The sequence below is a fragment of the Sus scrofa genome, chromosome X (genome assembly GCF_000003025.6).
Source record: "Sus scrofa isolate TJ Tabasco breed Duroc chromosome X, Sscrofa11.1, whole genome shotgun sequence".
Taxonomy (NCBI): Eukaryota; Metazoa; Chordata; class Mammalia; order Artiodactyla; family Suidae; genus Sus; species Sus scrofa.
In genome coordinates, this window is record NC_010461.5 from 40,931,968 (window position 1) to 40,948,111 (window position 16,144).

Below are 16,144 nucleotides of genomic sequence, written 5' to 3' on the forward strand. Positions count from 1 at the left end.
CAAAATGTTGTTGACTAATTTTGGCATTCATTAGTGGTTATCTTGCCTGAAACAATTATTACTGCTGTCTTCTAACGGTGATTTTGTATTTCCTTCGTATCTTCTACATATATTGTAATTCTTCTCCAAAGAAGAGCTATTCTTCTCCCTTCTTCATTTATTTATTCAATCATTTATTTATATCAGTCTGGACTCATGGGTATTTATTTTATCCTGTGGTTGATGATTCAGTACTACTGTTGTTCATTTTGTTGCTCATATTGCTCCATCTTTGGCCATTGGGAGCTTTTTCACATTGGTCCCTATGCTCTTTTGACAAGTCCTATATTTTTTAAAGAACTTCCTTATTTTCTAGCATTTAAGATGCTTCAAGTTCATCCTGTGTCCTCCTTTCCGTGGAACCAGCTGCTTCTTCAAGAAGTCTTTTTATTGGAGAATGATGTTTTAGAAACCAAGATACAGGCGCTAATGAGTTTGACTGCTTCTAGGCCCTCTCAGTGGACAGAACTAAGAAATATATCTATGCATCTCGACCATGCATATGTTAATTTCTCTATCTGTATCTATCTACATACAGAAATAGATATATTTAAAACCTGTGAGTTCACACTGATAACTATGACCTCAATCTAGCATGGAAGGATTCATTCTAGCCTTCCCTCTTTCTTTATTTATATAAGTGTATTTCTTAACAGGGAAACGTGATTCTCATTATCTATAAAATATTTATTTATTTAACTCCAAAATTCACATCAAATAATTTGAAAATTACTTATCCATTTCCTGTAAGAGTCACATATACTAACCAGAGTGCGGCATTTATGTACGGTTCTTTTTATCCCTGGGTTTACAATGTCCAGTCAAAACACTGTTTCCTAAAGTTATTTAGGTTAATTCTTTGCTTCACTATGGTTGCATTATTCATTTGCCATATAGTAGGTTCATTTGTTTCTGTTTGTATTCCATTTGGGTTCCCCCACATCCTAGTTGATTTTTTTTTATTTACATATAATAAATTTCACTCTTTCTATTGCTCTGTTCTATGGGATTTTAAAAGTGCATAGAGCCATCTGACACCATATTCATGCTACAGAATAGTTTCATCCCAACAAAATTTCCCTGATTTCAAAACTCTAAAGACTATAGTAATTAAGTGTCATATTGGCATACCGATAAACATAAATCAATAAAATAGAATTGAGAGTTTGGAAATAAATCCTTGTGTTTATGGTCAATTGATTTTCAACAAGTGTGCCAAGACAAATCAATGGTGCTGGGACAACTGTCTATCTCCATGCAAAAAAAGGAAGTTGGACCCCTACCTCATACCATTTACAGAATTCACTCAAAACAGATCAAAGACCTGAATATGAGAGCTAAAATCATGAAACCTTTAGAAGAAAGCATAGGTATAATCATCATTAACATAGAGTAGACAAAGGATTCTCAGATACGACACTAAATGCAAAAGCAACCAAAGGAAAATAGATAAATTGGATTTCATCAAAGTAAAAACTTTGTTACAAAAGATACCAACAAGAAAGTGAAAATAGGAGTTCCCGTTGTGGCGCAGCGGAAACGAATCCAACTAGGAAACATGAGGTTGTAGGTTTGATCCCTGGCCTTGCTCAGTGGGTTAAGGATCCAGGGTTGCTGTGAGCTGTGGTGTAGGTCACAGACGTGGCTTGGATCTGGTGTTGCTGTGGCTGTGGTGTAGGCCAGCAGCTGTAGCTCTGATTAGACCCCTAGCCTGGGAACCTCCATATGCCGCCGGTGCAGCCCTATAAAGACAAAAAGACAAAAAAAAAAAAAAAGTGAAAATACACACATATACACACACAAAGGAGTTTCCTGATGGTCTAGTAGTTAAAGATCAGGTGTTGTCACTGCTGTGGCTTGGGTCACTGCAGTGGTGGGGGTTTGATTCCTGGCCCAGTACTTTCTGCATGCCATGGGTGTAGCCAAAAACTATATACAAACATATATGTACATATATACATATATATATATATATACAACTGACAAATTGGAGAAAATACTTTCAAATTATACATCTATTAAGAGATTTGTATCTAGAATATATAAAGAACTCTTACAACTTGATAATAAAAAGATACCTCAATTTTAAAATGGGCAAAGGACACATACAACTAGATATTTCTCAAAAAAAGATATGTAAATGGCCAATAACCACATGAAAAGAGGTTCAACATCATTAGCTATCAGGGAATGCAAATCAAAACCACAGTCGGATACCACTTCACTCCCACTGGAATGGCCATCATCAAAAGGACAGATAATAACAACTGTTTTTAAGAATGTGGAGAAATTGAAATTCTCATACACTGCTGACAGGAACATAAAATGGTACAGCTGAAAGTATGGAAATAAATCCTTACATTTATAGTCAAATTGATTTTCAACAAGGGTGCCAAGACAAGACAATGAGGAAAAAATAGTCTTTGGAAAACAGTCTTAGAGTTCCTCAAAAGTAAACACAGAGTTACCATTTGATCCAGCAATTCCATTCCTGGTTATAATACCCAAGAGATGTGAAAACTTATGTATTTATAAAAACTTGAACTTGAATGGTAATAGCAACAATGTTGCTTAATTTTGATACCTTAAAGGATTTTAAAGACATTTTTATATGATTGATTCCAGTTTAATTCCATTATCATCAGGGAACATATTTTGTATGATTTCTTTAATATTAAATATGCTCCTTGATTTTTGATAGAGAATATGTTCTACATGGGGGAATGTTTTATGTATACTTCAAAAGAATGTGGATTCTGCTCCTATTGGTTTGCCTTCTCTATATATGGCATATAGGTCAAATTGTTTGATGGGGTTGTTCAGTTCCTCTGTGCTCTTACTTTCTATGTACTTGTTTTACCAATTAATAACAGACTAGGGAGTTCCTGTTGTGGCTCAGTGGTTAACAAATCCAACTAGGAACCATGAGGTTGCGGGTTTGATCCCTGGCCTCGCTCAGTGGGTTAAGGATCCAGTGGTGCCGTGAGCTGTGTTGTAGGTCGCAACGCAGCTCGGATCCCACGTTGCTGTGGCTGTGGTGTAGGCTGGCAGCTACAGCTCTGATTAGACCACTAGCCTGGGAACCTCCATATGCCGTGGGTGCATCCCTAGAAAAGGCAAAAAGACCAAAAAAATAAAAAAATTAAAAAAAAAATAACAGACTAGTATTGAGGTCTCCAACCATAATTGTAGTTTGTCTGTTTCTCCTTCTGGTTCTATCAGTTTGTGTTCTATGTATTTTGAAACTCTATTGTTAGGTGCATATACATATAAAATTGCTATGTCTTCTTAAAGAATTTATTCCTTTATTATTATTATTATTATTGGATGTAATTCTTTATCTCTGATAATATTCCTTGTTCTGGATTTTACTTTGTCTGATAATACTATAGCTACCCAACTTCTTTATTATAGTGTTGCTTCATATATAGTTTTCCATCCTTTTATCTTTCATTTTAAGTAGATTTAGTGTAGCACCATATAGTTATTTTTCTGCCTTCTCTTGTATTCATTGCATATTTTTGTTGAGACTTTTCTTATACCATTTTATCTCCACTACTGTTTGTAAACTTATGATTTATACTTCATTAAAAAATGTTGTATTACTCTAGGGCTTACAATGTATATCACCAGTTAAACAGAATCTACCTTCAAATAACACAGTATCACTACATGTATAGTGCACAGACCTTAAATAATGTGCTTCCAACTCCCCTCTCCCAGTCTTTGTTCCATATTATCATACATTCAACTTTTACACAGTATGTCATAAATACAATTTTGCTTTAGTTAGTTTTATTGCAGAGCAATTTAAGGTAAGAAAAAAACAATTTTATTTTACCTTAATTCATTCCATTTCGAGTGCTCGTCATTTCTTTGTGTCTAAGTTTTTACCTGGTATTACATTCCTTCTGCCTGAAGAACTTCTTTTAACTTTTCTGGTAAAGTAGTTCTGATTTTTTGCTTGTCAGAGGAAGTGTTTATTTCCCCTTCATTTTTGAAAGGTATTTGTGTGGGCTTTAGAAATTCTGGGTTGAAAGATTTGCTTTTCTTACAGCACTTTAAAGTTGTCACTTATTGTGTTCTGGCTTGTGTGGTTTCTGATAAGAAGTCTATGGTAATTTTTTTCTTTTTTTTGAGCAAACATTTACTCATTTACTTATTAATTTAGTTGATTTAAAATGTTCTTTCAATTACTGCTGTACAGCAAAGTGACAGTCATATATATATGTCATATATATGTATACATATATATATACACATTCTTTTTCTCACATTATCCTCCATCATGTTCTGTCACAAGTGACTAGATATAGTTTCCCTGTGTTATACAGCAGGATCTCATTGCTTGGTTAATTCTTATCCTTCTTCTTCTGTATGTAGCCTGTCTCTGTTCTTGTTCTAATTCTTTTAGGTGGTAGGTTAAGCTGTTGACTTAAGATTTTTCTAAATGATAATCTTGCTGGATAGCGTATTCTAGGCTGCAAAATTTTCCCCTTTAGCACTTTGAATATATTTTGCCACTCTGTTCTGGCCTGTAGTGTTTTTGTAGATAAATCAGCTGATAGCCTTGTAGGAATTCCCTTATAATTATATATATAATTATAATAATCTTTTTGCTTTTTTTCTTGCTGCCTTTAGAATCCTCCCCTTATCTTTAACTTTTGCCATTTTTATTATAATATGTCTTGGTATGGGTCTGTTTGGGTTCAACTTGTTGGATGCCCTCTGTGCTTCTTGTATCTTGATATCTCTTTCCTTTAGATTTGGAAGGTTTTCAGCCATAATTTCTTCAAATATATTTTCTCTCTCTTTTTCTTCATCCTCTGGAATCCCTATTATGCATAGATTGGCCCACTTTATATTATTTCATAGATCTCTTACGTTGCTTTCATATTTTTTCATTTGGTTTTCTGTTCTGATTGGGTGATTTCCATTGTTCTATCTTCCAAGTCACTTATTCATGCCTCTGAATTATTCATTCTGCTCTTCAATGCCTTTAACTCAGCTTGCAACTCTGCAAATGAATTTTCTAATTTTTCTTGGCTCCTCCTTATATTTTCTAGTTTCTTTCTAAAGTAATCTGCATTACTGTTCATATCTGCTCTTAATTCCTTCAGTATTTCACTATCTCCTATTTGAACTCAGTGTCTGTTAGACTGCAGAGGTCTGTTTCATTGTTTGCTCCTTGAGGAGAATTTTCCTGTGCTTTTAACTGGGAATGGTTCCTGAGCTTCTTCATTTTGCTTATATTTTTGTTATTCTGTGAGTTTAGGGGAAACAACTTCTGCAGTCTTAGAGGGGTATTTATATGCAAAAGTGCCCCTGGGCTTACTTTTTTTTTTTTTGGCATGAGACCTGCTTTTGGTTTGGATGCTTTCACTCTCTTTCCTCAGTGTGTACAGGCTGTTATCCCCTTGATAGGAGGTGTGCCAAGGTAAGGCCTGCACTTGCTTCCAGGAAGATGGAGGCAATGGGCAGGACCAGTACCCAGTGTATGGTTGCTAGGCCCTTCACAGTGGCAAGGACCCACAGGGAGGTGGCACAGGCTGTTCCTGGTTGCAAGGCCCTGGACATTGGCAGTGACCCTCAGGGAGGTGTAGATGGTGGCCAGAGCCTTTGGCAGCAGCAACAGCTGGGTGTGTGTGTTCCCAGAGGAGTGACGGCAGTAGGTGGCCCTTGGTTGCAGTGCCCTCTTTTATCATTGTAAATTTCTTGGCTAAATCTGGCCCAATGATATTTACCCATTTAAAATCAGCCTGCCAGGTTTCATTACAAAAGCTCAGGATCATGAACTGAGGATTAAAAACAGATATTTCAAGAAAACAGGCTCCCCCTCTTCACGGAGTATACTAGGTAGGGTGTGCTAATCTTGGAGATTTACTGGAGACCCAGTTTGGGTGCAAATTTGTCCCAAATGGCTACAGTAATGGCAGATTTCCCTCAGGGTAGGAAACAAGTACTTCTAAAAAGGCAATGGAACTTACGGGGAAAGATGAGCAGAATCAACAATCATAGATGACTTTAGCTTCATAGGTATAAGGCTGAGCCAGAAAACTGTTCAAAAATTGGGGGTATTAGGAAAAGGGGAAAAGGGAGGAAGGAAAAGGAAAAATAGGGAGAAGAAGGAGAAATAACAGAATGAGGATAACACCTGGAGATTATTCCACAGAGGCAATATATTCAGAAATTAGAAGAATGAGAAACAAGCCTAGGATGAAAAGGGAGCTGATAAAATTGGTACAGAAGTCATCTTGGGCAGAAGCTGTCCACTGTCCAAGGTCATCTGTTTGTACTAAGTTTCTTGGGAAAGATTTTCTCCTTTGTGTCATCATCTGCTTCAGAAGAGTTTCAAGAAACTCTCAATTTTAAGTCTCTGCTTAAGGAAGAAGGTTGAACAGATCTATTACTACGATGCTGGAAATGGAGGTATAAAGCCAGGAGAACATGATCACACTATATGGCTTATAGCCCTTCAGCCGTGTGTAAAGAGGAGGACAGGAGCGCCACAGGGACCGACGTAAGGAATAAGCAAGTCTCCCACCGGGTGTTGTAGTCCCTCTGGTGCTTTGGGTTTTAGGAGATACTGGGACAACTTAGGAAGAAGCATTGTGGGATCTCACAAGGCTTCTATCATCTTCTTTTTCCTCCCATTTGTAGGTGACGAAGCCCAGAGGACATGAGACACTTAGGAAGGTAAATCAGAAAACTGAGGTGATTCTAAGGAGAAAGCAAGCTGGGGAGCCGAGAGTGCGGGGTAGTTAAGGGAAGCCACCCTAAGATGATGTTCGGAGTCATCCCAGTTTGGGAGATCAAGAAAAAGTCTTTCAGGTGAGCCCTTAATAGTGATTTCTCATTGAGCCAAAAGTTCCCTTCATGAGAGCCTGGGAAACAGGGGAGGAAGGTGGAAGGACTGAGGAGAAAAACATGGCGAGAAGTTAAGGATCCAAGGAGACAGACAGGAAACTGTGTTATGTTTGTGGAAGGCCCTTTGTTTCCCTCAAGCTGTTGAAGCTGTAATGCCATAAATTGCAGTATAAGGTTTCCTCTTTTTTTTTTCATATTATCCACAAAATGCTAAGTGCTGTAATTCATGGATAGATATGATCTGCCAGCCTATTTTAGGCTTCTGAACCACATCTAATATTTTAGGCATAAGGCCATTCATAATAATTAAAAAAAAAAAGATGGTGATCATGTGTGAAAGGGTGGTATCAGTCAGTTCCTAAAGTTGGAGACAAACCCATCCCACCCTTGACGACCCATCCCACCCCAATCACTGAGAGGTGGTAAAAACTTCAGGAATTACTTTTTAAAGACTTTCTCCAATATCTAGGGTTTTGGTCTATCTGGAGGAGGTGTTATTTCTAGGAGAATTAGCTAAATCCTCATTTATGGTGATCACTTGGCCTTGTCAAATCAGGTTCTGTCACCCCTTGGTCTTACTTAAATGTGTGTTAACTAATATAGATGGGGAAACTTAGGAGCATAAGCCCTTCCAGTTCTCCCAAATTACAGTACATTTCTCTCTATCCTTTTGAGGATTTGGGAAATCTTTGACAGTCAGCCCAGGACCAGGGTTTGAAGGTAAAGTGTAACTGAGGTATTGGATTTGGGTCAGGACCTTCTTGAGGGGGAGCAGGTGAAGGTCTGGGTCTAAAGGTGAGAGAGCTGAGGAAGGGCAGGAGGAAGAGGGAGGCAGAAGGATCAGGAAAGGAGGGAGGCCAAAGAGGAGTGAGGTTACAGGAGGCAGAAACAGCTAGACAGAACGCAGGCAGTCTTTCTGGAGGGAGAAGGCCAAGGATGTTCAAGAGCCAACTTCCCTAGATTGGAGTCGGCTTGACTTGCTCCTTTTTCCAGAGGCTTTCCTCTTACGTATTGAAGAAAAACATCCATTTTAAATGACTTGTTTTCATTTGGTCTAAATACCATGCAAATACACATGTTTTGATTTGTCCCAAGAGCCTCCAAGGGGCCACTGGAGTTCAATAGTTCTTCCTAAAGTCCTACCACTTAGAAATTTAACAATTAGGATCATAAGGGCAGAACAAATGCCTGGCGTGGGTGCATGGGGGTTGGGCAGACTATGTTTCCCACGGTCAAAGAGATCCTAGATAAAAGAAGGGAGCATGGCCTTAGGACTATCATCTAATGCTCTGCTTGCCCAGAGAATCCCCAAAGTCAAAAGGAAAAGCAATGCAGCAACTTGTCAGACAATTATGTTAACCCTTTCAAAGACTCCAATCCTGAAACCTACATGCAACAGGGTAAAATTGAATGAAGCACAAGCTTAGAGGAGGACTCTTCTCTGAACCCAACTGTCACCAAGAAGGGAGAGAGTAAGGGTTCCTCAGCACATTCCATCCTTCTCTGAAACCTCAGCAGGATCCAGGGTTCACCTAGACTCTATCCAAGCCACGGCAATAAACTGTCAAGATAAAAATAGCTAAGTGACCCAAATAGAGGCTGAAGGCTTCATTGACCTGATGTGTGCCAGGCAGTCTCAAAACTAGGTAACTCTCTGAGCTCCAGATTTGAGTTGTTTATAGACTGGAAAAGAGAAGGGTATGGGACTTGGGTCTTGTCCAAGGTTGCTGTGTTATTTATCTGTAACGGCTGCAAAATCTGCTGTTGGAAAGCTTAGGATAGGGTGGTTTTTATGCCTCTTTCTCAGGTCAACAGTGCAATCTCATTTTGGCAACGGACAATTGTTCTTCTGAGGGTGCTTTGCAAGCCTTGATGGTGGTCTGTAAGCTGTCTAGCGCCAGTTAAGGTTCAGGGGAGTGGGAAACAGAAAAGGAGAAAGAGCGAGAAAGAAAATGGGACGCAAAATGGAGGCAAAAATCTAAGCAAGAAAAACTGGGGTCTGTTTTAATTATTTCCAGTAGGAAGTAATAACCTGGGTTCTTTTAGTGACATGACCCACTCAGGACATTACTCCTTTAACTGCTTTATGAGACCTGAATTTGAGTCTGTGCTTTGCACAGACCCTTGGCAACTGGCCCTCTGAAATACAGCAAGAGTCCCTAGACCACTACAGTAGCAGCTAAAGCAAATCCCTCATGGGCAGATTTCCTATGACTGAAACTATAGCCAGCCAGGGAAAGGGAGGCAGAAAAACTGTTTGGACAAATTTTCTGGAACAATACATTCCTGAACTCTGCCCAGCCACACCTCTGTCCTACCCTGAGGCATTGGCCACTCCTGAACATGGAATTCACATACAAGCCAGCGGCCAACTTCAGAGCTGAGGAACACCTGTGTCTATGAGGAAATGAGCTGGTCTGATCTCTTCCCTCTTCCCAGAGGCTACAAACTTGAGATGCTCACACAGTCTTGTGTTTCCCTACCCAGAAATGGGCACAGGCTGACTCATGGGCAAGCAAGCATTAAGCAGCTACTTTGGGCCAGCCTCAGTGAATTAAAAAGTGAGTAACACCAAGCTATGAATAAGTGAAAGGCTGATAAACTTAGCTTTAATCATACATTTCTTTGCTCAGCAATGTGTTCTCCCAGAAATGGCAGAATCCACCATTCACAGGATCGGAATCTCTGATCATTAAGAAGTTCAAAGTCTTGAAGTTTTGCCTAAGCATGGGAGGAGTCAAAGGGAAGAAGGAAAGATAGAACCTGAGAGGTCTAATGCCCTGGTTGATCAATGACTTCGGTCAAAATATCAGGCCTTTTCCAAAAGCCACAGATGCAGCCCTAACCCCATACCTGTTCTCTTTACATTCATTCTGGTTTCAATGCCAGAAAGGCAATTTTTTTTTCTTTGTATATTTAATTTGGAAGTACCTTGGGTCAAGAAGGGACTTTTGACATGCAGGGGAATACAGGAGCAAAAAAAAAAAAAAAAAAAAAAAAAAAAAAAAAAAGAGCATTAGAACAGATGCGTGGGTTAATGCCCCTGATCCAGCTCACGAATCTAGGAACACCAGAGAGGTCATAAGCAGTCTCCATGAAGTGTGCTTCCAAGCCTAGGCCATACCTGCAAAAGATGCTTTGCCTCCTTCCTTTGTTACGGTTCCTAGAAGCAGTGACTGACATAGAAATTCCTGTTGAAGTGATGTATTGAGGGAGGACTCAAGGCTGTGGTTGGTGGTGGGGATGTAACTAGCAGGACATGATCTAAGCGGGAGTATAGCTTCAGTCTGATGGCACAGGGAAGGCTCTGGGGCACTAACATACCCCTGTATCAATTACTGGCCAAGGACTGCAGTAGGCAGAAGGGCATGGAGATGACTGAGCAATTTTCTCTGGAGAAGAAGGTATCCTATAAGATATCAGCCGACAGTCACCACAGCTGGGATATGGGCAGGGAACAGGAAACGGGGTGAGGCATCTGCAGCATCCAGTACCACTCCCTCCACCCTTATCTTCTAAATCAGGAGTCAGCAAATTTTTTCTGTAAAGGGCCAAACAGTAAATAGCTCAAGCTTTTGCCATAGAGTCTCAGTCACAACCACTCCCCTCTACCATTTTAGCAAAAAACGTAGCCATAGACAAAATGTAAATGAGTGGACAAGGTAGTATTCCAATAAAATATTTACAAAAACAGGCAACTCTGGTTTGCAGCTGTCCTTCTGAAGGCAAGGCATCATCTTGGTCTGTCACTAGTACCAGGTATGAGAAGTACATGTGGACTCTGGTGGAAAAGACTGGGCTTCTACCCACTCCTAGGCATATATGCGGACAAAACTTTCATTCAAAAAGATACATGCACCCCTATGTTCATCGCAGCACTATTCACAATAGACAAGACATGGAAACAACTTAAATGTCCATCGGCAGATGAATGGATTAAGAAGATGTCGTATATATGTGCAGTGGAATACTACTCAGCCATAAAAAAGGACAAATAATGCCATTTGCAGCAACATGGGAGGAACTAGAGACTCTCATACTGAGTGAAGTAAGTCAGAAAGAGAAAGACAGATACCATGTGGTATCACTTACATGTGGAGTCTAAAATATGGCACAAATGATCTATCTACAAAACAGAAACAGATCATGGACATGGAGGACAGTCTTGTGTTTCCCAGGGGGAAAGGTGGAGACCAGGGGACTGATGGGAAGTTTGGGTTGGTGGATGCAGAGTGTTACATTTGAAACGGATGGGCAATGGGGTCCTGCTCTAAAGCACAGGGAACCTGTATATGGTCTCCTGGGTAAGAACCTGATGGAAGAACAAAAAAATAAGACTGGACTTCTAACCATAGCCTTGTCTCTCCACAGCTTTTTCAGAAGCAGGTGCCAGAAACCCAACTCAAATGAGCTCAAGGGAAATGGAGCAGGGGAGAGGGAGTACTTAATGACTCAGGTAACCGAACCATGGGTGAGCTGGCTTCAGGGACAAACAGTTCCAGGAGCTCAAACTCCTTAGGACCTGCCCTCTGCTTATTCAACATTTTGGCATTTCGCTCCTGCTACTGAAGCCGAGCAAGGCCCTGTGGGGCTCCTGGGCACAAAAAGGATTTCTGTGCCCCCATTTCCTGTTTTTAGGAAATGGGCCTCATTCAGCCTCCACGGCCTTCCCTGAGTTCCAAGGGGTTAAGTTCAGATAGTTGCTGATTGGGGAAGGGAAAGGATGCAGAGACAAGGTTGGAACGGTCAAGAAATAATAATGCACCCTTGGGGCAGGGTCCTGATTCCCCCTCAAGGGATACACGTAATGATGTAGGCATCTTACACACCTACAAGAAAAGTTATATTCCTCATGCTTCTTTTCGAAATGAATACTTCAAAACTGAAATAGCTTGGAGCCCTCCCTTGTGCTTCTCCCTCATGTGATTGTACCCTAAACACGATCACCTGTAAGCTAAAGATTAGGCACCCTGAGCACAATTGCTTGACGGTTAAAGATTACAAGCACATGAGGTTTTTTAGGAACCTTCCTAGGTGGTTCTAATCTCTGATCAATATGCTCTTTTTTGCAAGTATTATTATTCCAGGAAAAGTCAAGATGCCATAACCTAGAAGACCACCACCAGGATCATGCTGAGATCTCCTGATGCCTGCTTCGATGACTAAGATTCCCAGAAAGAAAGAAGAATGCATGTTTGCCCCAACCCTGATTCTTATCTGAAACCCTGTTTTTCTCCTTTTGACTATAAAACTCCCCACAATCATTCTTCAAGAGAGGGCATGGTCTTTAAGGCATTAGCTTGCTGTGGCCTCCTTTGCCTGGAAAAGCAATAAAAGCTATTTTTTTCTCCTTCACCCCAAACTCTATCTCCACGTTTCTACTTGGCACTAGTGGACAGAGGCTGAGTTTCAGCAACACTCTCAGTGGACTTTATTTCTATGCCAAGGAACATGGCCTCTGGCAGTTCTGGACTCAAACAGTGATGGCCCCAGATCTGGAGAGAAAAGGGGAATCTTCTCTAACCAAGATTAAGAAAGAAGGTCATGGTGCGAAAACTGAATCATGTGCTCATCCATGGATTATTCACTCCTCCTTCCCCTCCCCATGGTCAAGGTGAGAGACAAAGTCTCACATAGGAAACATGGCAGAGAGAGACCAGACCTGGCCGCTGGGGCATCATTATGACCCAGAGTCTCCCCAAATTATGTCAATTACATTGACCTCGATCTACTAACCTTCCTCAATGCCTACCGTGCTCCATACTCAACAATACTTTCTGAGCACATACTATATGCCAGGTACTGTGCTAAGAAGGTCGTGTGGATTTAGCATGACCAAGACAAAAATGTCTCTGCCTTCACTTGACATCCTGTAGGTTAGCACTGCAAAACCCAGAACAGCCAGGCCTGATCTTTGGTCCCAATGGTTTGAGAATCACAGAACAGAGGATGTTATCCTAAAGAATAGTCCCCATCACTGTCTCCACTTCTTCTTCCTTCATTATCTCTATCCTACTGCACTTTCCTCCTTCATTCCACTGAAACCGTCCTGGGAAAAGTCACCAGGGACTTTTTGCCAAAAGGAGGATACTATTTGTGTCCCCATTTGTACTGAATTTGGAGGCATCTGATACAGCTGCCTACTGCCCATGTTCTAAAATTGTACTTTCTTACCTTTGGTGGCATGTACTCTTCTGGTTCTCCTAGATATGTGGATGAGAGGTCAGTTAATGGTGCTTTTTAATTTTTACTTTGTATGCTTTTCTATGAAGAGGAGGTTTTATACTGAAAATTGAATTTTAAAAATAAAGTTAAGGAGTTCCCGTCGTGGCGCAGTGGTTAATGAATCCGACTAGGAACCATGAGGTTGCGGGTTCGGTCCCTGCCCTTGCTCAGTGGGTTAACGATCCGGCGTTGCCGTGAGCTGTGGTGTAGGTTGCAGACGCGGCTCGGATCCCACGTTGCTGTGGCTCTGGCGTAGGCCAGTGGCTACAGCTCCGATTTGACCCCATATGCCGCGGGAGCGGCCCAAAGAAATAGCAAAAAGACCAAAAAATTAAAAAAAATTTAAGACTCATAAGAAAGTTTAAAGGAAATAGCAGAAAGACCAAAAAATAAAAAATAAAAAAAAAATTTAAGACTCATAAGAAAGTTTAAAAGTCTAGGATTCAAGAGAAAATGGGTTTTAATCTAACTTTAATTCTATCTAGCCATCAGGATAATCTTTCTACATCTCACTAGCGTAATCTCTAAGAAAGGATATTGCTAGGTTCAATTTCATAAGCACTGACTGTACATTCTTTTTGCATTAGGATGGATAGATATACACACATTAGGAGTACAAAAATGATGAAGACGTTGCAATGGCTTCCACAAAGAGCACAGGGGAGGGGCAGGAAAGGTTTCATAGATGAGATGATAATTGTCTTGAGGTATGAGTAAGCGTTCAGCAGGCCAACAAGGTGGCATGCCAAACAGGATCGTGGCAGGTAGATTAGAAACAGCCAAGTTTGTGCTTGGAGTCCGGAGAAGGTCCTCATGGCTGAAGTGTGACGTCTGGGGGTGGGGACAGAGGGCCCGGAATGAGGCCAGAAAAATACAGCAGTGAAATCAGGGAATGATACATGAAATTTGAACTTTTCACGCAAGCAACAGGAAGGCAGTAGAGCTATGGTTTCTTAATTGGAGGTGTTAATGTGGTTGATCATCGTTTTATTTGTGTCAACTGTTTCAATTTCTACTGGGTGGCTTCTCTTTTCTTATCATTTGGCAGGGTACTTTTTGTAATCTGGATCCTAATAATTTGCCTTTTTCTAGTGGTGCAAATGTTTCTTCTCGATCCATCACTAGTTTTTTTGCGCTTGCCTATATGTCTTTGCTACAAAGGAGGTCTGAACGTTCATGTAGATACATGTTTTGATCTTTTACTTTGGTAAATTCAGAGAATTGATTTTGTGTCTTAAAAACCCTTCTCCATTTCAAACGTGAAAAATATTTTCTTATCTAACTCTTTTATAGTTTTGTTTTTATAGTTCACTCTTCATCTGGGAATTATTTCTATGAAGAGTATAAGATAAAGACCTAACTCCTTTGTCTCCCAAAGAAAGAACCATCTTTCACGGCACCATTCATTATACAGTCTATTATTTTCCACAATATGAATTGTCCTCTTAATCACACTCTATTCCAAATTTCCCTATGCACATTAATTTACATCTGTAAATATGTATAAAATTGAAAAACACCAAAACCTAAGTAAGAAAATGGTTAAAAGATATTAACGGGCAGGGGAGTTCCCGTCGTGGCTCAGTGGTTAACGAATCCAACTAGGAACCACAAGGTTGTGGGTTCGATCCCTGACCTTGTTCAGTGGGTTAAGGATTGGCATTGCCGTGAGCTGTGGTATAGGCTGCCGACTCAGCTCCAATCCCGTGTTGCCCTAGAAAAAAAGGCAAAAAGGCAAAAAGGCAAAAAAAAAAAAAAGATATTAATGGGCAGTATATAGAAAAATATATTTAGCTAATCTCCAACTTCAATAGAAACAAACGGCTGACTAAAATATAGGGTTTTTTCTTCCAGTTTTATAGAGAGAAAATTGATACACAACATTGTATAAACTTTAGATGTACAGTATAATTAATGATTTAAGTTACATACATAATGAAATGATTATCACAATAAGTTTAGCAAACATCCATCATCTCATGGAGATACGAAATAAAAGATAGAAAAAAATATTTGTCCTTGCAATGAAAACTCTTAGGATTTATTCTCTTTATATATATCATTGAACAGTGTTAATTATATTTATCAAGTTGTATATTATATCCCTAGTACTTATTTATCTTACAACTAGGAATCAGTACCTTTTGACTGCCTTCATCCAATTCCCCTATCCCCAACAGCCCATCTCTAGTAACCACCTATCAGAGCTCTTTTTCTATGAGTTTGTTTGCTACTTACAACACCATGTTAGTGCCTGTTACACAACACAGTGATTCAACATTTCTATATATTTCAAAATGATCACAATAAGTCTAGTTATAATGTAACCATACAAAGTTGTCACATCGTTATTGCTATAATCCTCATGCTGTACATTTCATACTGGTGACTCATTTATTCTGCACTAAAAGTTTATGCCTCTTAATCTCCCTCACCTATTTCCTTCCTCCCCTCACGCCCCTCCTCTCTGGCAACCACCTGTTTGTTCGCTGTGTCTATAACTCGGTTTCTGTTTTGCTATGTTTCTTGTTTTCTTTTTTAGATTCCACATACAAAATCGTACAGTATTTGTCTTTCTCTGTCTGACTTATTTCACTCAGCATAATAACCTCCAGGTCCATCAACGTTGTTGCAAATGGCAAGGTTTCATTCTTTTTTATGGCTGGGCAATATTCCATTGTATGTGTATATATGTCACATCTTCTTTAATATTCATCTATTGATGAGCACTTAGGTTGCTTCCATATCTTGGCTATTGTAAATAATGCTGAAATGAAAATATGGATGCATATATCTTTTCTAATTAGTGTTTTTCTTTTCTTTGGATAAATATCTAGGAGTGAAATTGCTGGATCATATGGTAGTTCCATTTTTAATTTTTTGAGGAATATGCATACTGTTTTCCATATTGGCTGGACTAATTTACATTCCCACCAACAGAGCACAAGGGTTCCCTTTTCTCCACATTCATGCCAACACTTGTGATTTGTTGACTTTTTGATGACAGCTATTC

General features: G+C 39.8%; 1 long non-coding RNA gene across 1 annotated transcript; it reads left to right on the forward strand.

Annotated features, from left to right (window-relative positions):
* Positions 5,827-13,219, forward strand: LOC102167122. Its single transcript, XR_309212.3, has 4 exons — positions 5,827-5,895; positions 6,700-6,870; positions 11,278-11,362; positions 11,980-13,219. It is a non-coding gene; the product is annotated as an uncharacterized LOC102167122 (long non-coding RNA).